Raw genomic sequence first — 26968 nt, forward strand, 5'->3', positions numbered from 1 at the left:
CACATTAGCGTTAAGGCCCCGTCACACAAAGCAATATCGCCAGCAAGATCGCTGATTTTGTGACGCCACAGCGATCTCACCAGCAATATCGCTGTGTGTGACATGGATCAGCGACCGACCCCCTGCCGGGTATTGCTGATCGTGCAGGATCGGCCTGGGCCATTTTTTGATCGTTGGTCTCCCGCTGGCCAGCACGCATCACTGCATGTGGCGGTGGGAGAGCAACGGTCAGCGACGCTGCACGCTGGTTTCCAATGTAAACAGCGGGTATCTAGGAGCCACGCAGCTCTTAGTTACCCGCTGTTTACCTTAGAAACCAGCATGCACGCTGGTTACCAAGGTAAACAGCGGGTAACCAAGAGCCGCGCGGCTCTTAGATACCCACTGTTTACATTGGAAACCAGCTTGCTCGCTAGTCCTGATTGCTGGAGGGGCTGTCTATGTGACAGCTCACCAGCGATCAGCCTAACGATGTCCCAGCGATCCCATCCATGTCGGATCGTTGGTGGGATCTCTGGGACATCGTTATGTGTAACGGGGCCTTTAACTCGGCTATGAGGGCAGACTTAGAAATGTGGTTGGAATTTCTTAGTTCATTTAATGGTCGCAGTTGTTGGCAATCTGAGTTTTCATCGGCGGAGTAATTGAATCTGTTCACGGATGTTGATCAAAGTCTAGGTTATGGTGTCTTTTTTGATGGTAAGTGGTCGGCAGCAGAATGGCCAGCCTCATGGGTCTGTAATAAGGTAACCAAGAACGTAATTGCTTTACAGTTGTATGCTATTTTAGTGGTCTTGGTACTATGGGGTCCTCTTCTTAAGAACATGAGGATCTTGTTTCTGTCAGATAACCAGGGAATGGTGTTAGCTTTGAATACGTTATCTTCTAAGTGCAAATGGTCAACAAAATTGCTCAGGCATTTAGTTTTGTTATGTTTAAAATTGAACATTTGGTTAAAATCTCGCTATGTGGTGGGGTTTAAAAACATTGTGGCTGATGCCCTTTCTCGCCATCAGTGGGAAGCCTTTCATTCATTGGTTCCAGGAGCCGAGAAGCAGTGGCGGATTAAGTGGACTATGGGCCCGGGGCTGTTCATAAAACCTGGGCCCCTGTACCCCCCTTCCCAGGAAAACATTTTCTGTCCAAATTTTGTGGCTCTTCTCACAAAAACACTGCATATGCTGATTTTTAGGTATACAAATTGTAACATTTATTAGACCATAAAAACAAAGAAAAATTTCTTTTTTCTCACAAGAAATTGTATTGTATGGTCAAACAATATAAATAATATTAAATATTCCTCAAAATCAACAGTCAAAATATAATGATGGGCTATAAAACCGAGACACAAAGTGTAGGGAAGAACCCAGGTGCGCACCCTGAGGAACAACCCCGTTATCCCATGCTAAAGTGCTTACCCATCATGTGCTCCAGGACAAGTGCAGCGCCGCCACCAGCGCAAGTGCAGCGTGGCGGCGCTGCACTTGTCCTGGAGGCTGGAGGCTCCAGGACAAGTGCAGCGCCGCCACGCTGCACTTGCGCTGGTGGCGGCTCTGCACTTGCCCTGGAGCACATGATGGGTAAGCACTTTAGCATGGGATAACGGGGTTGTTCCTCAAATAAATTTCTTACGTTTCTAAAATATTTTGGACTTTCACTCCATTTTTTTGTGTTAACATATTGTGACGTCTGCCTGCGGTCTGGGCTGCAGCCAGACAGCACCCCGAGAAACACTGATACCCTTTACCCCTATACAGGGATCTGGATTTATAGCAGAGCCCAGGAGGCGCTGTCTGAATAGGAGCAATGACCAGAGCAGGACGGTCGCCAGAAAGGTGTTCCAATACAGGACACAGAGGCAATGATATCCGAGACTAAACCAGTCAGGCAGAAATGGTATAAAAACAGTAGACAGTAGCAGAGTCAGATTCCAGGTCGAAGCCAGAGTCATAAACCGGGAGGGCAGCAGAGGTACAGAATCGTTAGGCAAAAGCAGAGTCAGAATCCAGGCCAAAGTAAGAGTCATAAACCAGGAGGGCAGCAGAGGTACAAAGTCGTTAGGCAGAAGCAGAGTCAGAATCCAGGCCGAAGTCAGTGTCATAAACCAGGAGAGTCGCAGAGGTACAGAATCGTTAGGCAGAAGCAAAGTCAGAAGTCCAGGCAAAAGTCAGAGTCAGTAAAACAGCAATTCACACAGTAACACGCAGGGGAACCAAGAATATATCCGGCGGCCTGCAAGAGCAGTCCCAAGGTATTTGAGGGATCAGGTTTACAATAGAATCATAGAATCGTAGAGTTGGAAGGGACCTCCTGGGCCATCTGGTCCAACCCCCTGCTCAAAGCAGGATTCGCTAAATCATCCCAGTCAGATGTCTGTGCAGCCTCTGTTTGAAGACTTCCATTGAAGGAGAACTCACCACTTCTCGTGGCAGCCTGTTCCACTCATTGATCACTCTAACTGTCAAAAAGTTTTTTCTAATATCTAATCTGTGTCTCCTCCCATTCAGTTTCATCCCATTGCTTCTAGTCTTTCCTTGTGCAAATGAGAATAAAGTTGATCCTTCTACAATGTGACAGCCCTTTAGATATTTGTAGACAGCTATTAAGTCTCCTCTCAGTCTTCTCTTTTGCAAACTAAACATTCCCAAATCCTGCAACCTTTCCTCATAAGACAGGGTTTGCAGACCGGTCACCATTCTGGTCGCTCTTTTCTGAACTTGCTCCAGTTTGTTGATGTCTTTTTTAAAATGTGGTGCCCAAAACTGGACACAATATTCCAGATGAGGTCTGACCAAAGAGGAGTAGAGGGAAATAATGACTTCACGTGATCTAGACTGTATGCTTCTGTTAATACATCCTAGCATTGCATTTGCCTTTTTAGCTGCTGCATCACACTGTTGACTCATATTCAGTCTGTGATCTATTAGGCCCGTGGCCTGATGATGTCATCCGGACCGCCCCCAGGACCAGGCTGGATGGTAATGCACCAGCCCCTTCATGACTGACCGAGGAGCGAAGCCTGCGTCCAGCGGACGCCTGCGCAGGAGCCTCATGACTATCGCCGCCACCACTCGGGGTTGAAGCACAACGCCTCCCAGAGACCAAGGCCGAGACTGCAGGCCACGGGTCAGACGGTGATAGGACAGTCCGGCGCCTCCTAGTGGTCGAGGCCGGAACAGCAGGCCCTGAGTCTGATGGTGATGTGATAGTCCGGCGCCTCCTACTGGCCGAGACCGGGACAGCAGGCCCTGAGTCTGGCGGTGATGTGATAGTCCGGCGCCTCCTACTGGCCGAGGCCGGGACAGCAGGCCCTGAGTCTGGCGGTGCCGTGACACATATAAGTTACACTTAGGCTGTGTGCACACGCTACGGATTAGGTGCGGATTCATCGGCGCGGATTTTGTAAAATCCGCAGGTGAAACCGCAGGTCAAAATACCTGCGGTTTTACCTGCGGATGTCAAAAACCACTGCGGAACCGCAGCAAAATCCGCAGTGTGTGCACACAGCCTTACACAGGCTGCCTGCCTGCGGCTGCCTGGCTGCTGTGTGTGTGAGTGTGACTTAAGTTGTGAGTGACACTGAGTGGAAGGAAGCTGCCCGCAGGGAGAGCTCAGCAGCTGACTGAGCATGGAGGCAGCTGCATAATGCATTGGAGGGAGCAGCCAGGGAGGCTGGGGAGAGGCAGAGCATGGAGGCAGCCGCATAATGCATTGGAGCCGGGAGCAGCCAGGGAGGCTGGGGAGAGGCAGAGCATGGAGGCAGCCGCATAAATTGCATAATGCATTGGATTGGAGGGAGCAGCCAGGGAGGCTGGGGAGAGGCAGAGCATCCTCCTCCCAAATGGTGACGGTGAGTGACCCACCTGCGCTAGCCGCTGCCAAAATCTCCTGGGCTGAGCCTGATATACTCTCTCTTCTCTCCTCACTGTGCCTCGGCCGGCCGCCTCCACGCTTCTCTCCTGAGTCCCGGCCACAGCACAGAGAGAGGAGGATTTTCTGCTCCTGCCGTGCTGCGCCGCCCCCACACACGTGCCGCCTGGGACTGCCCGCCCCCCTTCCAAGTTCCTACGCCACTGGGCGGCGGCGGGCGGCTCACACAGATGCCGACTGACCGGATTGGCCCCTGCCCTGGGCCCCCAAAAAACCTTGGGCCCGGGGCGACCGCCCCATCCGCCCCTATTAAGATCCGCCATTGCCGAGAAGGAATGGACGCAGTGCCCGGAACATCTCTGGGATCTTGTCTGGGAGTAATTCCATCTTTCATTAGGAATTCACTGTCTTCAAATACATGGGCTGGCTATTCAGCAGCATGGAAAGTTTGGAAAAAATTCTGTAGCTCTATGAATGTAAATTACAGTAAAAGTAATGTGGATACAGGCATAGTTTTTGTTAACTTCTTGCTTGTAAGAAATTTGGGTGTATCCTCCATATCTAAGATGTTAGCAGGAGTCTCATTTTTCTTAAAGTTGTATGGAGGAGATTCTTTACTTAATTTTTTCCCTATAAAGCAATCCCTCAAAGGATATAGACGCAGATCAGCTAAACCGGATGTTAGGCGCCCTTTGTCTGTTAATTTGTTGCATAAATTGTCTCTAATTTTGCCAGAGGTTTGTTTGGATGAGTTAGAAATCTTTTTGTTCAGAGCAGCCTTTTTATTGGCTTTCTTTGCAACTTTAAGAATTGGGAAATTAACCTGCCTAAATAAGAATGAGGTCTCTGGACTAAGATCTAATGACATTAATATTAGCAAATATTGTTTATTTTCATAAGAAGATCAAAAACCGACCAGTCAGGTAAAGGTTCCTACATCACATTGAATGCACTGGATAATAAAACTATTTGTCCTGCGTATAATATGTCCAAATGGCTATCTGTAAGACCAGGAAACAACGGTCCTTTATTCATTCATGAAAAAGGAAGTTTTGTTACAAAGTTTCAATTTAATGCAGTCCTTAAAAAGAGTTTGAGTAAGTTGGGTCTGTCTGATCTGAAGTTTTCTTCTCACTCTTTTCGAATTGGTGCAGCTACTGAAGCTGCGAGTTTGGGATTGAGCGAGAATATGATCAAACATCTAGGAAGATGGAACTTGAATAGATATAAGCTGTATATAAGACCTAATCTCATTATTTAAGGCGAATATCCATTTTTAGGTCCGCACGTTATTTGGATTGTGGGCCATTCTTATATTCATTGGGCCCAGAAGAGGGCCTCCAAGAGATCTTACTCCGAGAATTTGTCTTTTGACAAGGACAGTTTTCATATATTTTGGCATGGTGTGAGAGGTTTAAAGTGGGTGAATATCATTAGTGATTTAAAAATATTGGCCTTAATTTGGCCTAGTCCAAATTTGATTATTCTGCATATTGGGGGAAATGATTTGGGTAAAGTAAAAACCCTGGATCTTCTTTGGGTAATGAGGAGGGATTTATCGTTGATTAAATGATGGTTCCCATCAGCCAGCATAGCATTTTCTGAAATATTTCCTAGGCTGTCCTGATCTGGGAAGGATTGTAAATTTTTTGAAAAAATCAGAAAAAAGATTAATAAAGCGATGGAAAAATTCACAAGGAGAATAGGTGTTTTTTCTTACAGGCATGTGGATCTCGAAGGATTTTCTACAGGTTTTTTTAGATCTGATATAGTTATTTATCAGACATAGGATTGGATATTTTTAATTTGTGTTTGCAGAAGTTGGTTGAGAAATGGCTGTGATGTGTTGGTTTTTTAGGGGGGGCAGGTCCAATAATTTTGGCCCTGGCTGTTGGATAATCGCCCAGCTCTTGCCGGGTGGGTTTGGTCGTTGGAAATTTTTACTGGTGGAGTTGCATGAGTATTTTATGATTATGTAATATGTGATATTAATATTTATTAAATTATTTATTTATTTATAGTAACTCAATAAAATACATCACGGCCTATTCTTAAGCCTTATTTCTGTGTTTTGAGAATTTATCTTTGATATTAGAATGTGTGTCTTGTGCTACCATGCACACAGGTTGTGAGCAAATTAATTTTCTAGTTTATTCACACAAGAGGCAGTACTTTATACCATTTACAGCAATGTAACTCAATGTAACTCGTAGCCCCCCCGTTACCCAGGTCATGATGACCTTTATTTACCATGTACCCAAAACATGTTCTTGCAGACTCTTGAAGATATTGCATATGAAATAAGGAGTATAACATCCTTGAATCGGAGACTCTAAGGCTACAACAATATAAGAACAAATTCTAGAACAAGGAGGAAAAAACATTAACCCTTCTATATCAATAGTAAAACCCACAGTCTTGTATAAATGCTAGTAACAGGGGGTCGATGCGAAAAATTTTATTTCATCCAGCCCTCAGCAGATTTTTGGTAGGCTGCAGTGTTGGGCTGTTGGTCCATTAATTTTTCTGCAAAGTGCTCACAAGCAGAGTTCACTAATGAATGCTGCTGCTCATGCAATGCTGGGTTATGTCATGACACCAATGCCAGTGTCAGGGTGTTCTTTGTGGGCAGAGTTAGCTTGCATTGTGCTCTGACCTATGGGATGTATGCAGCAGTTTCAGTGCCTCTTATGTAATGTGTATATATAGCAGTGTCAGTGTCTACAATGATCTATATATATACAGCAGTCTCAGTGTCTCCTATATATTGTATATAGAGCTGTCTCAGTGTCACCTATGTGATGTATGAAGCAATTGCACTGTATCCTATGGGATGTATATACAGCCGCCTCAGCGTATCCTATGTGATGTATATACAGCAGTCTCAGTGTCTCTTATGTGATGTTTATACAGCAGTCTTAGTATATCCTATGTGATGTATACAGCAGTCTCATTGCTTCCTATGTGATGTATATACAGCAGTCATATTGTCTTCCATGTGATTTATATACAGCAGTCTCAGTGTACTCTATGTGATGTAAATATATACAGCATTCTCAGAATGTCCTGTGTGATATATTTACAACAACATTAACAACAGTCTCAATGCAGTGATTTTTTCAGTCTTGACTATCCCACGAACACAGAAAACAATGGTATTTAGTATTCCCAGCTTGTTGCCGGAGCAGCATGCACAAGATCTTCAAATCCTCAAACAATTGCCAACTGTGGTCTTAATATTTAAGTTTACGAAAAACCAATTCCAAGTTCTCATAGATTTCCTTCAAGTGTATGGAATGACCTACAGGGATGGAAGCTTAAAAACCGCTGTTGTGGAGTGAAACTGCTTTGAGACTTCTTTAAGAATCTATAAAAAGACGCCATTGCGATGAATCATATTGGATTTTGAATTGACCCATCAAACCTTCAACATCAATGCAATAAACCATCTTGTCTTAGTGAGGAAACTAAGGAACGAACTCCTTTTTACGATGTCTCAACCATGAAAAAACACTCCAGGTAACATTAAATTCCTGCTTTTGAGCCTTGATCCGAGTAACTCAGCGGCATCTTTGGGAAGATTCAAGTCTCTTACTAAATCCTTCATCTCTGCCTGGGAAAAAAATGTTGGTCTTGTATCATCTTAAAAGTCAGAACTTGATTCATCATCTGGTTCAGGAATGATTCCAACTTCATCAGAGCTAGGTATCTCTTCCAAGATAGCAGGGGCCGTGGGTAGTGGAATATCTGTGCCATGGGGGATGGGACGAATTGCTGAGTGAAGATTGGGGTATGACATGGAATGCTTCTATTTTGAATTATACCCGTTCACATTGCATGAACAAAAGTAACAGTCGTCACCATGGTTCTTTTGCTCTCGCCATACCATATTAATCCCGTAACGGAAAGCTTTTTTCTTACCCTTGAACCAATTTCGAAGGTCCTCAACACAGCGTTTGCACACTTTATAAGGCGCCTAAACTTTATCTTGATCTCCAAGTTTTAGTCCGACGTATGCGAAGTATACTTTTTTTTGCAAAGTCTGTAATATTCAGCTGTTGATTCAACACTGTATAATCACCACAATTGAAACAGAAACAGTCTGGTGAATTAATACACTTCTGCAAAGCCATAACGCTAATTTGGGGAAACACGGTTGATGAATGAAATTCCAATGCAAGTTTCTTGAAAACATAAGGACCTTTCATTATGTCACTAACAACCTGACTGCCAACAGCCAATCACGCAGTTCCTAATGATGTTAATGGGGAAAGAAAATAAGCTGACCTCCGATGATTCACATCAGAGTTTAAAGAAGAAGTCCTGACATTTAGGATTTTTTTCATTTTTTTTGTTATCAAAACACCAAAACACATGGAAATTATATGAAAATAATCAAACAGCTTTTTTGTCATAGACCTGTGTTAGCTCTGATCCATGCAACTGACCAGTACAGTGTTGCTTTTCATGAGACTGAAGCTACAATTGCAACTAAACCATGGAAAGTTGTGTCCCTATAAAAAGCATTGGACAAACCACTCCACAATGGCTGAAAAAAACAAATTAAACCACCCAAAAATGGGTGAGATTCAGCATTAAAAAAAGCAACCAAATCTCAGGCAGTAAAGTTGCAGGTAACTGCATTATGGCATCCAATAGCAATGAGGTTTGTATTTTTGACCACAATGACAATCAATAGATGCGATGTCATTTCACGAACTTCTGGACACTGGAACAAAGACGAGAGCAAGAGAGTGTAGTCATGCTATTTTAGAGGGGATATTTCGCTCTTAAAAAAATAAAATTATAGACATGTTGCAAGTTAGTCCCAGTAATATGGGATTGTGGTGACAATGTTTTGTGCAACCAGCGGACAAATTTGGATTTTACTTTCGTGCAGGTGTTTGAGGTGTTCAAAATGAGTTTTTCATGCTGATGTCTTCGAGGCATTACCCTAACACACCTTCCAGAATGGAACAACAATTGCATACTTCCTGATGAACTAGTATTGTGATGGAGAAACACATCAAGGTCATGGTGATTTGGTGGCTATGTTGGATTCCTTGCAACTTATTCACTTTATTAATTTTTTGGCCTTTGTGTAGAGCTTAATTTCTCCATCTTCTCCACACCTTTGCTGCGATTCTGTCATGTGAGAGAATTGGATCTCACTGAAATGGCACTCAGATGTTAATCAAAAGTAAAAGTGAAGGCCCCTTAAAAAATTGTGAGGAAAGAATGGTTGTTTAGGACGAGGAAAAAGCTAATATATTAAATACCTCCTCCATGGTATTCACGATGGAAAAAGAAATGCTAGTTGAAATGCCGAGACAAAGAAAACCCTATATTAAGGGTCACCAATCTCATCCAAGAAGAGGTGCGAAACTGGCTAAATAAGATTAAATAGATAAATCTCCGTGTCCGGATGGCATACACCCACGAGTACTAAGAGAACTAAGTAATGTAATAGACAAACCATTATTTCTTATATTTAGGGACTCTATAGCAAGGGTCTGTTCCACAGATAGCAAATGTGGTACCAATATTCAAAAAGGGCTCTAAAGGTACTCTCACACTAAGCGATATCGCTAGCAATATCGCTATAACTTGTGACGTTATAGCGATATTGCTAGCGACATCGCTGTGTCTAATACTTACCTACGACCGGCTCCCCCGCTGGTTATCGCTGATCGCGTGAGAATGTCCTGGACCGCTTCTCGTCGTCAGCTTCCTGCGGCGCTTCCTGTGGAGAGACGAGCGATGAGCGTGGATGCGGGCGGGAGGACGTCAGGATCACCTAGTGTGACAGGTAAGTAGCGACCCCCATCCCCAGCGATGTCGCTGGTGAGATCTGCCTGTGTAGCAGCTCACTAGCGACCACTTAGCGATGTACCAGCAATCCTGACCGCGTCATATCGCTAGTCGGGATCGCTGGTACATCGCTAAGTGTGACAGTACCTTAAAAGTGAACCTGGAAATTATAGGCCAGTAAGTCTAACCTCTGTTGTTGGTAAAATATTTGAAGGATTTCTGAGGGATGTTATTCTGGATTATCTTAATGAGAATAAGTGTTTAACTCCGTATCATCATGGGTTTATGAGGAATCACTCCTGTCAAACCTATCTAATCGTTTTTTGTGAAGTAAGCTATAGACTGGACCAAGGTGAGTCATTGGACGTGGTATATCTTGATTTTTCCAAACCGTTTGATACCGTGCCACACAAGAGGTTGGTACACAAAATGAGAATGTTGGGTCTGGGGGAAAATGTGGGTAAATGGTACAGTATATTCTCTAACTGGGTTGCTATGACCAGTGGGGTACCACAGGGGTCGGTGTTGGGACCTATTCTCTTCAACATATTTATTAACGATCTGGTAGAAGGTTTGCACAGTAAAATATCGATATTTGCAGATGATACAAAACTATTTAAGCAGTCAATACAAGAGAAGATAGTATTCTACTACAGATGGAGCTGGATAAGTTGGGAACTTGGGCCGAAAGGCGGCAGATGTGGTTTAACAATGATAAATGTAAGGTTATACACATGGGAAGAAAGAATCAATATCACCATTACACACTGAACGGGAAACCACTGGGTAAATCTGACATGGAGAAGGATTTGGGGATCCTCGTTAACGATAAGCTTACCTGGAGCAGCCAGTGCCAGGCAGTGGCTGCTAAGGCAAACAGGATAATGGGGTGCATTAAAAGAGGTCTGGATACACATGATGAGAGCATTATACTGCCTCTGTACAAATCCCTGGTTAGGCCGCACATAGAGTACTGTGTACAGTTTTGGGCACCATTGCTCAGGAAGCATATAATGGAACTAGAGCGAGTACAAAGGAGGGCAGCAAAATTAATAAAGGGGATGGGGGAACTACAATACCCAGAGAGATTAGCAAAATTAGGATTATTTAGTCTAGAAAAAAGACGACTGAGGGACAATCTAATAAACATGTATAAGTATATAAGGGGACAATGCAAATATCTCTCAGAGGATCTGTTTATATCATTCTCTGCATCTGGAGGAGAGAAAATGTTAACACCAACATAGAAGAGGATTATTTACTGCTAGGGCAGTGAGAATCTGGACTTCCTTTCCTGAGGAGGTGGTGATGGCGAACTCAGTCGAGGGGTTCAAAAGAGGCCTGGATGTCTTCCTGGAGCGTAACAATATTGTATCTTACAGTTATTAGGTTTTTAGAAGGACGTAGATCTGGGGATTTATTCTGACAGAATATAGGCTGAACTGGATGGACAAATGTCTTTTTTTGGCCTTGCTAACTATGTTACTATGTTAGATCAAACTGTGACAGTGTCCTTAGCATGATCGGTCTGATTCTCTCGCACCAGAGAACATACGCTTGTGTGACCCCAGCCTTAGACTTGCCAATACTGATTAGTTCAGGAAACAGTCCCATTTGTATGGAGACCCCCACAGATGATTGTTGAGGGACAGTAGGATCTGGCACGCTCGATTTTGGACGGCCAATCCTATTGCTCTCTAGAGATTATCTGCCACCAGAGATGTCTGACAGCGGCTCTCTCATACATAGCACAGGAGTGCTTCTATGAATGGAAAGGTGTGGGGGGGGGGGGGGGGAGATAATTGCATACAATAAAAAACACCAGTTCTTCATCATTGTGCTGGATCCAATTTTCAGCTACATTTGGTCTATGTGCTCGCTTTTACTATTGGTTTGGAATTCGATTTTCTCAAATGCAAAAAAAATTCAAAGCTATTTGGCACAAAATCTGCCAGCGCAGAAATAAAAACAAGACAAAAAAATTATCTTAAAAAAAAGAACAAATGATGAATCAGGGCCAGTGTGTATTCTGTAAAGTTGCAAAGCTTTAAATAAATAGTTGTCCTTGTCTATAGTGTTTATCATGAAAAGAAAAATAGGAATTCATAACCGTCCTGGGCAGTAATCTTGGATTTTATCCGCACGTGTGACAGTAAACACTGCGCTCGGCTCTGACATCAAAGCCTGCGATGGGCGAGCTCCTTATGGTGTTTACTTATAGGATAGTCGCTGGCGCGGGGCTGAAGAGGACAATTATTCTCTGCAGATGAGTACGATAACATTTAGCAGGGTAAACAGTGCAAGAACACTCATCTCCTTTATCTATGCTCTTTGTTTTTCGGTACTTTAGCGTTAGTTTCCCGTGGATGCCTTAAGGGCAGCTTAGAGAAGGAACCTGCATCAGCTCCATACACTTCAGCTTAACCCCTTCAACTCTAAAATGATAAAGTCCCAGTCTAAACAGGCTGCCGGACACCCGATGAGCGAGCAAAACACTTTTTTATAGGGAGAAACGATCTTTTGGTGTGCTTAAAAAAAAAAATCATCATTCTCGGCAGCACATCATCCTGCGTCAACAGGATATGTGCTGCCGAGATCAGTAGCAGCCTATGAGCACTGGAATGATCTATGATGACAGACCTTTCAGTGCTCATCTGATGTGCTGTCTGCCTGTCTAACCAGGTTATTACATAGCCGCTGGTTGGTAAACGTCTTGCCAGTTGGCAAGATTTTAACGCCACAGATCGTATGGTGTAAGCTCGGCCTAATATTTTAACCAGATGGATGATACAAAATTACAGAATATTTTAGGACACCGTGGAAATGTAAAGTCACACACTGACTAATCTGAATCCTTTATCCCTTGACTTTAATGGAGAAAACACTTGTTGTCTCACAGTTACAGCACATAAATGTTACTGGTGCTATCTTTTTCCACAGCATTCTCCAATTGTTTCCACTTTCCTCTTGTCCCAATACCATTTTATATTATGGCCTATAGTGACACAGTTCTGTATACCGCACCTAACCACGACAACCAATCACTAGCCTAAGAGGTATAAGTGCCCCTGATTGGTTGCATCGGTCATGTGACGTATAAATGATGTCATTGCTTAAAGGGAATCTGTCACCTCATTTTTGGCCTATGAGATGCGGCCACCGCCATCAGGTGCTTATCTACATCATTCTGTAATGCTGTAGATAATCCCCCGATGTAACCTGAAAGATAAGAAAAACGAGTTAGATTATACTCACCCGGGGGTCCGGTGCGGTCCGCTCCGATGGGTGTCGCTGTCCGGTCCAGCGCCTCCTATCTTCTAGCGATGACGGCCTCCTTCTTACTTCTGCAGCGGCTCCTGCGCAGGCGCACTAGTCTGCCCTGTTAAAGGCAGAGTAAAGTATCGCAGTGCTCAGGCGCCGGACCTCTCTGACCTTTCCCGACACCTCTCTGATGGCGGTGGGCGCATCTCATAGGCTAAAACATGAGGTGACATATTCCCTTTAAGCAAGGTAAACAGACATAGAGGACCAAGGATGCAGAGCTGGAACGGCAGATATTAGAAGGGATTTTATTAGCATATGTGTGTTTGTGCAAGATCTCAAATGACCGCTTTAAATCCTTTTTCCTACAATGCACATCTCTATTCTCATCTCCGTGAAATCACAGGAAATCTATGTGTATTTTTATGTGTGTTTCCTATCTATTTAAATCCAGAGCGTTCACATGAACATTTTTTCTTTCGATTCACGAGCTATATTTGTGGTATGTAGACCACACAATGACAGAGCATGGAGTAATGTTAATAATTTTTTAAGCTCCTAGGAACAATTTTTTCCACACAAATTTACAATATGTCGCAATACTAAAGTACAAGAGACCGATTGTTGGTTCGGGTCCCTAAGAGGGACTTAAAGTGTTACCATAAGTATTTAAAAAAAAAAAAAAATTAAAAATTCAAACCTTTTTCTTCACCCATTTTGAAAATCTTTCAAAATATAAACTTACAAAACCTAAGATAAATAAGCAAAATACTCTGCAGTAAGTATTTAAATAGTAATAGTATATGTATATAATATAAGGTTCTTAGCTGACATTATTTTGATTAAAAAAGGTAAAAGCCATCCCATAGCGACAAGGTCTACCCCATCAGGATTTTCCCTAATTTTTGTAGCTAAAGCTGGTTTCACACTTGCGTTTTTTTTCGCGGGATTTTAGCGCTAAAAAACGCATGCATTTTTTTTTCCTATACTTTGCATGGGATGCGCTTATGTGCGCATACACACGCGTTTGTATGCGTTTTTGCGCGCATGCGTTTTTTTGCGGTATGCGATCGGGCGCACAAAATGCATCCTGTTGCATTTTTTGGGCGTCCGACTTGCCTCAAAAAAACGCATGCGCGCAATGCGTTTTTTTTACAGCAAGACACCCATTATAAGTCTATGGGTGCGCATATGTGCGCATTGGCATGCTTATGTATGCGTTTTTTTGCACATGCGTTTTTTTTTGTTAACCATGGAATTTAGGGGTTTGAGTTAGAGTTAGGGTTAGTTAAGGGGGTTTAGGGTCAGGGTTAGGGTCAGGGTTAGGGTTAGTTAGGGTTTAGGGTTTGGGTTAGGGTTAAGTATGGTTTGGTTAAGGGTTAGGGTCAGGGTTAGGGTCAGGGTTAGGGTTAGGGTCAGGGTTAGGGTCAGGGTTAGGGTCAGGGTTAGGGTCAGGGTCAGGGTTAGGGTCAGGGTTAGGGTTAGGGTTAGTAAAGTCATGGTTTGGGTTAGTGTGAGGGGCCACCTAATGTTTGGAAAAAATGCAAACGCGGTAAAAACGCACTAAAAACGCATAAAAACGCTGCGTTTTTTTCATGCATGCTCATAAAAATGCTTGAAAAAAACGCAGCAGTTGTATGCTTTTGTATGCGTTTTTTCAATGCGTTGTTTTGCGGGAAAAACGCGCTGCAAAAAAAAGCAAGTGTGAAATTAGCCTAACCTTCCTATATTGTGTCAGCAGATGTCAAAATAAATGGGGCAGAGCAGGACCCAGACCAGACTGTTCAGGCTCTTGTCTATGGTAAGCTATATAGACAAAATGCCCAGCCCAAAAAGGGGGAGCCATGACCCTATTTGTACAAAATTTAAAGAACAAATAAAAAAATTAAATATTTAAAGTTCAAATCTTTTAATCCATTTTGAAAAAAAGCTTATTTCTTTATCACCACTTTTGTTAAAGTCCAATATTTCAAAATATAAACTTAGCCCAAATTGTAAACACTGTAAAAAATTTTTTTTGTCACCTCACTTCTTAAAAAAATAAATAAAATTTACCAAAAAGTCATATGTATCCCATAATGGTACCAATAAAAATTACTGTATATACTCGTGTATAAGCCGAGTTTTTCAGCACATTTTTTTGTGCTGAAAATGCCCTCTCGGCTTATACACGAGTCAATTGTCTCAGAGGGCAGGTGGGGGAGGGGAAGTGGCGGAGAAGCGGGTGATAGGCAGGAGCCTGTGGCTGCGGTTAAAGCCTGTGCCATTGCTAAAGAGAAATGAATATTTATTTCTCTTATATCGTGCACAGTGACAGCTGCAGCCGCCGGCTTCCAGAAGACATCATAGTCACCACCCTCCAGTGTTCCCTCGCAACATCTCGATGGTTCCGGCTTCAAGCAGCTCTTCCTGTGCTGAGCGATCACGTGGCACCGCTCATTAAGGTAATTAATATGCACGTGTCTCCACTCCCATAGGCATGGAGGAAATATTCATTACCTTAATGAGCGGTGCCACGTGATCACTCGGCAAAGGAAGAGCTGTTGTCTCTGGAACTAGGTGCTGTGAGGGCACGCTGGAGGGTGAGTAGGATGTTTTTTTTTGTAATAGAAAGCATGCATACAAGGACGGGAGAGGAGAGCCACACATGCCAGGACAGCTACGGGGGGGAGCCACGCATACCAGGACAGTGACAGGGGCAGCCACGCATACCAGAACAATGACGGGGGAGCCATGCATGCCAGGACAGCGACGGGGGAGCCACGCACACCAGGACATGGACGGGGGAGCCATGCATACCAGGACAGGATGGAGGGAGCCACGCAAACCAGGACAGGATGGGGGGAGCCACACATACTGTACCAGGATAGGGATGAAGGGACAATGCATACCCGGCTAATACTCGAGTCAATAAGCTTACCCAGTTTTCCGTGGCAAAATTAGGTACCTCGGCTTATACTCAGGTCAGCTTATACTCGAGTATATACGGAAGGTAAAGAAGAAAAAAGGTGGGGTGCTATACAGCTCACCAGTTTAGCAGCCTACATATTGAATATCAGGTGCACAGAACCATCATAAATCTTGATGGTCGCCCCACAAAAAATAAGCCCTCATACAGTGCCTAATAGATGGGAAAATAAAAATTATATGAATAAGAGAAAAGGCGGTAGAAACACATATACAAATTTTTCAAAAGCAGTAAAATAAAACAAAAATCTGTAGAAATGTGATATTTCCGCAATCATGTTGACCTACAAAATTAAGCATGGGCAAACACAAACAGTAGAGGGCCCTAAGGCCATATTCACACTTTCAGTATTTGGTCAGTATTTTACCTCAGTATTTGTTAGCCAAAACCAGGAATGGGTTATAATACAGAAGTGGTGACATGTTTCTATTATACTTTTCCACTGATTGTTCCACACCTGGTTTTGACTTACAAATACTGATGTAAAATACTGACCAATTAGTGACAGTGTGAACGTGGCCTTACCATGAGGCAGGATAGTCAAAATGTCTGGGGTTAGTACCAATAGGGCTTGTAATAGACAAAGGGAAAACACAAAATCTTAGACAGGTAACAACAGTCCGAGGTCAGAGTATCAGGATCTAGACAAAGGGTAAGTCAAACAGATGGTCAAAAAGGTAAATCCAAAGTCGTCAATGGATATCAGAATACATCTCAGAACACAGAGCAAACACACACATCACTGGAGCAAATCTACAATTGGCAAAGGTCTGACAATTGTCAGAGTGCTAAATAGCCCTGTAATCACCCAGAATAGATGACACCTGGTGGAGATCCCACAGGCCCAGCCAGATCAGATAGCTGAGCTGTCAATCACAATACTCAAACCTCTGCATCAGATTGAGCGGTAGAGCTGTCACTCACAATCCTGACAGCTCAGTCAGCCCTTTATGCCATAGGGTGACAGAGCTATCATTCACAGCATTCCTAGGACACCGTTAGTGGTGGAATTGTGACAATTATATTGTGAAGGGAAAGATGCTATTCAAAATTGCAACTTAAGCTCCAATAATAATAATAATAATAATAATCTTTATTTATATAGTGCCAACATATTCCGCAGCGCTTTAAAGTTTAAAAAGAGCAAGTGCTCATATGATAATGATGACTTGAACAAATAAAGCTATGGTTCTCGGAAGAAGGGAATAAAAAACTAAAGTGTAAAATTAAAATTGGCAGTGGCAGGTAGGGGTTAAATTAAACAAATATACTGGTCCTTGCTCTTTATCAGTCTGCAGCATTTTCTACATCAAAGGGGAGAGGCTTCTGCTGCAGCCAGTTGTCTTACTGCCACACACAGGACAGGAACAAGGAGAAGGGGGACACTGCTGATTTTCTAAGACACACAGAAAATATTTAGGTACAGTACTGTGCAAAAGATTTAGGCAGGCATGGAAATAATGCTGCAGAGTAAGAATGATTTCAAAAATAAAAATGTCAATAGTTTATTTTTATCAATTAACAAAAAGCAAAGTGAATGTACAAAGAAAATGTAAATCAAATCAATATTTGGTGACCGTCCTTTACGATACATTTCTCTTTAAATGTCAATCATTGACAGCGGCATTTAAATAGCGTGATTTGTGTTTTTTTAATTTTAAAAAGGGATTTTAAAATATAAAAAAATACAAATTTGAAATACCACCCACTTTTCCCAGCTTAAAAATAATATAAAAAACATGGACATATTTTGTATCGCTGCATCCGTAAAAGTCCATTTTACTAAAACTTAAAATTCTTCTATCCATACGGTAAACATAGTAGAGATGAAGAAAAAAAATTGAAAGCCTAGAATTGCATTATTTTTAGTCAGCACACTTCCCTAAAAAAATATAAAGAGAGCATCTAAACACTATATACATCCCAAAATGGTATCAATAAAACTGTCAAATTGCCATGCAAAGAAAAACAAATCCTTATAGTATTATTAATATTTATTATTATAGCGCCATTTATTCCATGATGCTTTACATGTGAGGAGGGGTATACATAATAAATACAAGTACAGTAATCTTAAACAATACCAGTCACGACTGGTACAGGAGGAGAGAGGACCCTGCCCGCGAGGGCTCACAATCTACAAGCGATACAGTAGGTGAGGTAAGGGTAGATCTGGTCGTGCAGTGGTTTGGTGGATCGGTGGTTACTGCAGGCTGTAGGCTTGTCGGAAGGGGTAGGTCTTCAGGTTCTTTTTGAAGGTTTCCAAGGTAGGCGAGAGTCTGATATGTTGTGGTAGAGAGTTCCAGAGTAGGGGGAATGCGCAGGAGAAATCTTGTATGCAATTGTGGGAAGAGGAGATAAGAGGGTAGTAGAGAAGGAGATCTTGTGCGGATCGGAGGTTGCGTGCAGGTAAGTATCAGGAGACGAGGTCACAGATGTATGGAGGACTCAGGTTGTGGATGGCTTTGTATGTCATGGTTAGGGTTTTGAACTGGAGTCTTTGGGTAATGGGGACCCAGTGCAGGGATTGACAGAGGGGACAGCTCTATCAATGGAATAACTGTGCAAGTTTGGTATTACTGTAATCGTACTAACCTGGGAAATGTTATCAGGATAGTTTTTATGTACAATGAACATCGTAGATACAAACCCCCCAAATAATGACAGAATTGCAATTTTCTCATCATTTGGTTGTAACAAGGGGGCACGGAGTGGTAGTCATGGCACCCAGGCCCCTTGCACATGTAAAGATAAGTGAAGTACCAGTCCTGCGGTCCAGTCAGTTACCTCCATCACACGCTTACTCTAGCTGCTGGGGATGAGTATTCAGGAAAACACCACTGGCCACAGTTCTGTTCCAACGGGAAAACTTTACTGTAGACAACACAATGCTTCCTGCTTTGGCCCTACAACATCTAGAGGCTGCTCAGCATCAATGGTTCCCATCCAGATTTGAGAACCGCAACAGTCCTTCTGGAGACGTTCCCACAGCACCGGGACCCGTCCACAGTGTCCGACAGTCCGTGGCAGCTTACATCCCCCTCGACTGGGGCATCCTCTGCTCCTGGACGTGGAGTCTTGCCCTGGGCAAGCCTGCCCGGGCTCTGCTGTAGGGACAGGAAATCCCTCTCCTGGAAGCCTGTTGGACCGTCCCCCTTCCTAGCTCTGCCCAACAGCTTAACTATGTTGCCTTTCTATTCCTAAGCATGTGCATAAAAAGCACAGCACATTACAATATACAACATTAGTGATCCATCAGGTTGCCGCATGGGACACATGTGCCAAATATATATAGGAGAGAGAAGGAAGTAGAGGGTCCCCGCCACCTTCTTACATGATGATGAACAATGCTTTTTCCAGTATGAAATAGAGCATGCCAAAAGACAAAAGTAATAACTAAGTGGCTCTGTGAAAAAAATGTTGACATTATGGGTCTGTGGCGCCCTGCGTCTTTACCGCCACAAAAGGGTTAATTATGTACTGTTTTATATGTGTTTTGTGAGCAATGGGAGTTATGCTTTCTCTGCTAGAGACCACAACACACACAATTTACCTCACTCCCTTACATTTCTGAAGCTTAGAGCATTGCAGACATACCCTAACTGGGAGGGGGAGGAGTCGAGTTGTTGTTTTCAGTGAAGAAGGAGAGAATGGAGAATGGTCCTGGAAACCATGACGTGCTCCCTCCAGGAGTAAAGCTAAGAAGAATCAGGAAGTCAGCCCCTAGGCCATCCATGCTTTCAGAGCAGGGTGGTAAGCTGAGAGACTGTTTGGGTTGATACAACCAACAGCAGAGTTTTTTCCCCGGGAAGACTGCAGCACACTAGGATCAGTGAAGGATTGTGCCAGAAGGAATTTGAGCTTCACACAGGATCCAAGCTACAAGTTGCCAGAGGAGGAAAACACAGTGAGTAGTAGCTATACTGGAAGTTCCAAACTCCGGGAAGCCTTGGTCACAGAAGGGATTAGAATAGCAGGAAGCTTACACCGAGTTACAGCAGAGTGAAGGATAACTCCCATTCTGCAGAGCAGACTGTAACCTGGTGAAAGTTGTAATATCTCCACTGAACTGCACCTGAACTACAGTAAATGATAAAGTAACTTTCCTTGTCTCCTTCCTGATTACTCCGTGCCTTCTACTTCCATCACAATCTCTGGGGGTCAGCCCTGGTTAGAGAGGGTTAAACATCTGCACTGCCATCACCATCTACTCCCCCAGGGATCATCTGCAGTGCCAGCTATACTACAGTCGAACACTCCAACTGGCATCACAAATTACTACATAAACTTTATCCCTAATCAATACTCCCCTTTTACATGACTGCCTGGGGCCACGGACCGGGTCACTGCCACTGTGACACTTTCCCTTTAAGACCACCGGCCCGGTACCGAGTATCCCAGGGCCTCTGGGGCATGTCAGGTCCATAGGCAGGAAATTCCCCAGATCTTTGTTCCATTGAGAACCTGTGGTCAATCCTCAAAAAACAGGTCAAAGAAAAGCACAGAAATGGTGATGAACTCCAAGAACTGATTAGACAAGATTGGGCTGTCATCAGTCAGGATTTGGCCCAGAAGCTGATATCCAACTGTGAGGACGAAAGGCAGAATTCTGGAAAAATAAGAAACAACACTGTAAATATTGAGTCTTTACATAAACTTGATGAATTTATAAAAAAAAGTGTAAAAACTTATGAAATGCTACTAACTGTACAGTACTCAAAGATATATCCTACTAAAACATCTAAAAAGACTGAAGCAGCAAACTGCGCGAAAATAAAGATTTGTGTTGCAACTGTCTGGCCACGACTGTACTAATCTCTAAGAATTGAAAGTACAGTGGTTAAGTATTCAGACCCTTTTTAATTTTTCACTCTTTGTTTCATTGCAGCCGTTTGATAAATTCAAAAAAGTTCATTTTTTCTCATTAATGTACACTCTGCACCCCATATTGACTGAAAAAATAGAAATGTAGACATTTTTGGAAATTTATTAAAAAAGAAAAACTGAAATATCACATGGTCGAAAGTGTTAGGCATCAGGATCCTCCCTCTGCACAGGATGGATCCCAAGCCTTGTCTTCTCTTGCAGTCTCGACCACAGTGGATGCTGCTCAGCAAAGACGTTAGTCTCAGCATCTTGCTCAGATTCAGTCTGTGTGTGTTGTTACCACTGCTTCTCCAGGTTCAGCTATGGCAACTAACATTAGACAGCGGCGAGCAGTTGTTCCTAAGACTAAGTCCAGGATTTGCTCTCCTGAGCATGCTCATGAGGTGGCGACCCCTCATTGGTGAGACTTAGTCCAGGATTTGCTCTACTGAGCATGCTCGTGAGGTGGTGACCTCTCATTGTTGCTCGGTTGTCACCTGCTCAGGCCTCGCGCCGACTCCGGATGGGCCCACGAGCAAGCTCCTGTCAGACGGGACTTAATTGAGGAATGTATAAAAGGTCCTTTGGTGTGTGCGTCGGTGCATTAAGAAAACATGTGTTTGGTGTGTTGGTGGAAGCGGTACCACCCTGTGTGCATGTATCCTGCTACTAGCTGTGAGAGCATTTTTAGACAGGCAGTGTAGGGTGGGAACTCCCGCTTGAGCTTAGTACCTGCAACAGGCGATTCAGTTGCATGTGCAAGTTACACAAACCATATGACAGGGCAGGCTCAACCACCAGCTTAGTGGAGGGAAGTCATAGGGACCCCAACTAGTGTGATTCCTTCTATGCTCCTGTGACGTCTAACAGGGCATATCTTAGAGTGCTCTCTGTGTGTGTCCTGCTCTGTGGAGTAACAGAGTCTGGAACCTAGCACTCTTTTCACACCGAGTGATGTTTAACTCGATGTGATTATGGTGCTTGCTTGCAGCTACACTCCACCATTGTTTCCTAGCTGCGGTTTCTCTATCACCGCACGGTGGACCCCGGGTTGTGATCGCACCTTATCATAATTTATATTTGGTGCGATCCGCAAACCCTAACAATAAATATTCAGACCCTTTTCTCAGACACTCATATTTAAGTCACATGTTGTCCATTTCCTTGTGGATGAGCAAAGGGTCTAAGATGGTTGTACTCCTTCATTGGAGTCCAGCTATGTCTAACTAAACTGATAGGACTTGATTTGTAAAGGCACACACCTGTCTATATAAGACCTCACAGCTCACAGTGCATGTCTGGCCAAATGAGAATCATGAGGTCAAAGGTACTGGCCAAGAAGCTCAGAGACAGAATTGTGGCAAGGCACACATCTGGCCAAGGTTGCAAAAGAATTTCTGCAGTACTCAAGGTTCCTAAGAGCACAATGGCCTCCATAATCCTTAAATGGAAGAAGATTGGGACCACCAGAAGTCTTCCTAGACCTGGCCATCCAGCCAACCTGAGCAATCATGGGAGAAGAGCCTTGGTGAGAGAGGTAAAGAAGAACCCCAAAATCACTGTGGCTGAGCTCCACAGATGCAGTAGGGAGATGGGAGAAATTCCCACAAAGTCAACTATCACTGCAGCCCTTCATCAGTTGAGCCTTAATGGCAGAGTGGCTCGACGGAAGCCTCTCCTCAGTGCAAGACATATGAAAGCCCTCAAAGAGTTTGCTAAAAAACACATGAAGGACTCCCAGACTATGAAAAATAAGATTCTCTGGTCTGATGAGACGAAGATAGAACATTTTGATGATAATTCTAAGAGGTATGTGTGGAGAAAACCAGGCACTGGTGGTGGCAGCATCATGCTATGGGGGTGTTTTAAAGCTGCAGGGACAGGATGACTGGTTGCAATTGAAGGAAACATGAATGCGGCCAGGTAGCTTTTGTGGATTTTTGGTGTACTACACTTTGTCAGGCAGGTCCTATTTAAGTGATTTCTTGATTGACCACAGGTGTGGCAGGAATCAGGCCTTGGTGTGGCTAGGGAATTTGAACTCAGCTTCCCAAATATGTGATTAACCACACTTAATTTATTTTTTAGAGAGGGGGGGTGCAATCACTTTTTCACACATGGCCCTGTATGTTTTGATTTATATCTCTGTTAATAACAAAGGCCTTCATTTAAAACTGCATTTTGCATTTACTTCTGTTATCTTTGTCTAATATTTAAATTTGTTTGATGATCTGGAACATTTAAATGTGGCAAACATGCAAAAGAATAGGAAATCAGAAAGGGGCAAACACTTTTTCACACAAATGTGGATGTTAAAAGCCCATTAGTCTGCTGTGCCCTTCTCTGTCTCAGCTTTAATAAATGACCTCCTAAGTGATCTTCCCTATAAGTCAGGGACCTTTGTGGATGGATTGGGATTCCATCTGGTCTTCTTCATATTGATTGCTGATCAATAAATTGTCTTTTTTACAATGAGAGTTCCTTATGTAGACAATTATCTGCTCTCCAGAGTCCTTCTGTCCAGTCCTCACATAATTACTGGTAAAAGTGGAAGTTGGGAGCAGGATAGATAGGAGTGTATTTACTGAAGAATTAAAATATGTACACAGTAACTCCACCATAATATAGGATGCAGCTCAGGATCAGTACAGGATAAGTAAAGTAATGTATGCACATAGTAGTAACTGCACTAGCAGAATAGTGAGTACAGCTCTGGAGTATAATACAGGATGTAACTCAGGATCAGTACAGGATAAGTAATGTAATGTATGTACCCAGTGACTGCACCAGCAGAATAGTGAGTGCAGCTCTGGAGTATAATACAGAATGTAACTCAGGATCAGTACAGGATAAGTAATGTAATGTATGTACACGGTGACTCCACCAGCAGAATAGTGAGTGCAGCTCTGGAGTATAATACAGGATGTAACTCAGGATCAGTACAGAATAAGTAATGTAATGTATGTACACAGTGACTGCACCAGCAGAATAGTGAGTACAGTTCTGGAGTATAATACAGGATGTAACTCAGGATCAGTATAGGATAAGTAATGTATGTACACAGTGACTCCACCAGCAGAATAGTGAGTGCAGCTCTGGAGTATAATACAGGATGTAACTCAGGATCAGTACAGGATAAGTAATGTAATGTATGTACACAGTGACTGCACCAGCAGAATAGTGAGTGCAGCTCTGGAGTATAATACAGGGTGTAACTCTGGATCAGTACAGGATAAGTAATGTAATGTATGTACACACTGACTGCAACAGCAGAATAGTCAGTACAGCTCTGGAGTATAATACAGGGTGTAACTCAGGATCAGTACAGGATAAGTAATGTAATGTATGTACACAGTGACTGCACCAGCAGTATAGTGAGTGCAGCTCTGGAGTATAATACAGGGTGTAACTCAGGATCAGTACAGGATAAGTAATGTAATGTATGTACACAGTGACTGCACCAGCAGAACAGTGAGTGCAGCTCTGGAGTATATTACAGGATGTAACTCAGGATCAGTACAGGATAAGTAATGTATGTACACAGTGACTCCACCAGCAGAATAGTGAGTGCAGCTCTGGGGTATAATGCAGGATGTAACTCAGGATCAGTACAGGATAAGTAATGTAATGTATGTACACAGTGACTGCACCAGCAGAATAGTGAGTGCAGCTCTGGAGTATAATACAGGATGTAACTCAGGATCAGTACAGGATAAGTAATATATGTACACAGTGACTCCACCAGCAGAATAATGAGCGCAGCTTTGGAGCATAAGGCTGGGTTCACACGTAGAGGATCTCTCGCGGAAATTACTGCGAGAATTCTAGAATTCCATTCTGCGGGAAAATTGCATTTTAAATTCCCGCGATTTTCCCGCGGAAAAACTAGCATTTTGCAAGCGTGATTAGCTTGCAGAATTGCTAGCGTTTTCCAAGCGATCTGGAGCATCGCTTGGAGAACTGATTGACTGGTTGGTCACACTCATCAAACATAGTGTTTGACGAGTGTGACCAACTTTTTACTATTGAGGCCGCCTATGCGGCTTTAATAGTAAAAGATAGAATGTAAAAAATAATAGTAAAAAAAATATTGTTATTCTCACCTTCCGACGTCCCGCGCAGCCTTCCCGCCTCTCTCCACGCTCCCAGTAATCCTTTGCGACAATTACTGCGATGACGTCTGTTCTCGCGGGATCGCGACGTCTCGCGGTAATTCGCGATGACGTCGCGCGAATGACCGCGAGACTTCGCGATCCCGCGAGAACGGACATCATCGCTCGCAAAGGCTTACTGGGACAGGGAGCGTGGAGAGAGGCGGGAAGGCTGTGCGGGACATCGGAAGGTGAGAATATCAATATTTTTTATTTTAAATTCTATTTTCTACAGGGATATGGTACCCCATGCCGGAGGACAGTCTCCTCTCCTCCGGACCGTGGGTACCATCCACAAATGTTCTGCTTACTTTTCGCATGGTGTGCACAGCCACATGCGGAAAGTAAGCAGAACAATGCATTCTTATGGGTGCGGGATCGCAGCGATTCCGCGAAATTAATGAGCATGCTGTGTTTTTTACCGCAAAGCGATTCCGCCGCGGTAAAAACCGCAGCATTAGCACAGCATTGCGGAATCCCATAGGAATGCATGGGATGCTTATTTTTCGAGTTTTTGCGTCAAAATCGCGCGGTTAATACCGCCGCGGAAACGCAAAAGAAAGCCACGTGTGAACTCAGCCATAGGCTACATTCTCAAGATGAGTATTTGGTGAGTTGTTTTTATGTTTCAGATAGATTTTCTGTAGCATTTCCACATAAGCTAAATTAGGTTACCTGTGGTTTCTTTCATTGCATTTTTATTGCATTTTTTTTACTTGTATTTTTATCTCTATTTCTGACTGGCTTTTTTGCGTCATAAGCGAACTGAAGGTAAGCTAATGAAATTTGCAGACGATGCAGAGCTAGGAGGGATAGCTAACCTTAGACAAGACAGAGAAAGGATTCAGAGGGATCTAGATAAGGTTGTACAATGGACAGCGATTTATTGAATGGTATTTAAAGCCCCCGTTACACATAGCGATATCGCTAGCAATATCGCTGTAATGTCACCGATTTTGTGACATAGCAGCGTTATTGCTAGCGGTATTGCAACATGTGATACTTACCTCCGACCGGCTCCCCCGCTGCTCATCGCTGGTCGTGCGAGAACGTCCTGGATCATTTCTCGTCGGGCGCTTCCTGCTGTGCTTCCTGTGGCGCCGACGAGCGATGCGTGACGCGGGCGGGAGGACGTCAGGATCGCCGCGTCTGACAGGTAAGTGGCGACCCCCGACCCCTGCTATGTCGCTGGTGAGATCTGCCTGTGTGGCAGCTCACTAGCAACCACTTAGCGATGCACTAGCGATCCATATCGTTGTCGGGATCGCTGGTGCATCGCTGAGTGTAACGGTACCCTAAGGCTAGGTTCACATTAGTATTTGAGTCCGCAGCGTGTCTCTGCGGACTTCTTTCCCTAAAGCTTCGCCTACTTCCGCATGCGTCCCTATCTTTAACATTGGGTACGCAGGGACATGCATTGTATGCGGATGCGTCCGTGTGCAGCATTTTGACGTGCCTGCCGAATGCAAGAAAATGCAACATGTTGCGTTCGGAGGGCACATGCGGAGTATCCGCATACAATGCATGTCCCTGTATACCCAATGTTAAAGATAGGTACGCAGGATGCATGCGGAAGTAGGCGGAGCTTAAGGAAAGAAGTCCGCAGAGACACGCTGCGGACTCAAATGCTAGTGTGAACCCGGCCTAACAGAGAGAATTGCAAGATTCTACATCTGGGCAAGAAAAGCAAAAATTTGTAGAATCGGAGAAATAGAACTAAGCAGCAGCAGCAGCAGCAGCAGCAAGTGTGAAAAAGCCTTGGTATTTTTTCTGCCCTCTGAATATAGGGCAGATATGTTTGTATTATGTGCTGGGTTAGTTATAGCACCATCTAGTGGTGGCTGAACAAGAGGCTGCACAAAATTGCTTCCAACAGCCAAAAAATGATAGCAGCTTTTCCCTCTTAAGATTACTCAACTGATCTAAAAGACTTGGATTTAGACACAGACTCCCTTCCCATGCAATGGAACCTTGGTTTGCTCTGGGATTTGAAGAGAGATGCATTCACCTTTCAGATCAACAAAGAAGAAAAACCTTTCAC

At 43.6% G+C, this 26968-nt stretch overlaps 1 protein-coding gene across 6 annotated transcripts in view; it reads right to left on the bottom strand.

Moving 5' to 3' along the window:
• Positions 1 to 26968, bottom strand: part of EYA2 (EYA transcriptional coactivator and phosphatase 2) — a 340732-nt gene that overhangs the window by 234507 nt on the left and 79257 nt on the right. The window contains exon 2 of one of the 6 annotated variants that reach the window (XM_073580559.1): positions 9529 to 9613. The exons of the other annotated variants lie outside the window; for them this stretch is intronic. The gene's annotated coding sequence lies outside the window, so the exon portion shown is untranslated. The remainder of the gene's footprint in view (positions 1 to 9528; positions 9614 to 26968) is intronic. 6 annotated transcript variants of the gene reach the window in all.

The sequence above is a fragment of the Dendrobates tinctorius genome, unplaced genomic scaffold, assembly GCF_039654945.1.
Source record: "Dendrobates tinctorius isolate UK_male_01 unplaced genomic scaffold, ASM3965494v1 ptg000065l, whole genome shotgun sequence".
In the NCBI taxonomy this organism is placed as follows: domain Eukaryota; kingdom Metazoa; phylum Chordata; class Amphibia; order Anura; family Dendrobatidae; genus Dendrobates; species Dendrobates tinctorius.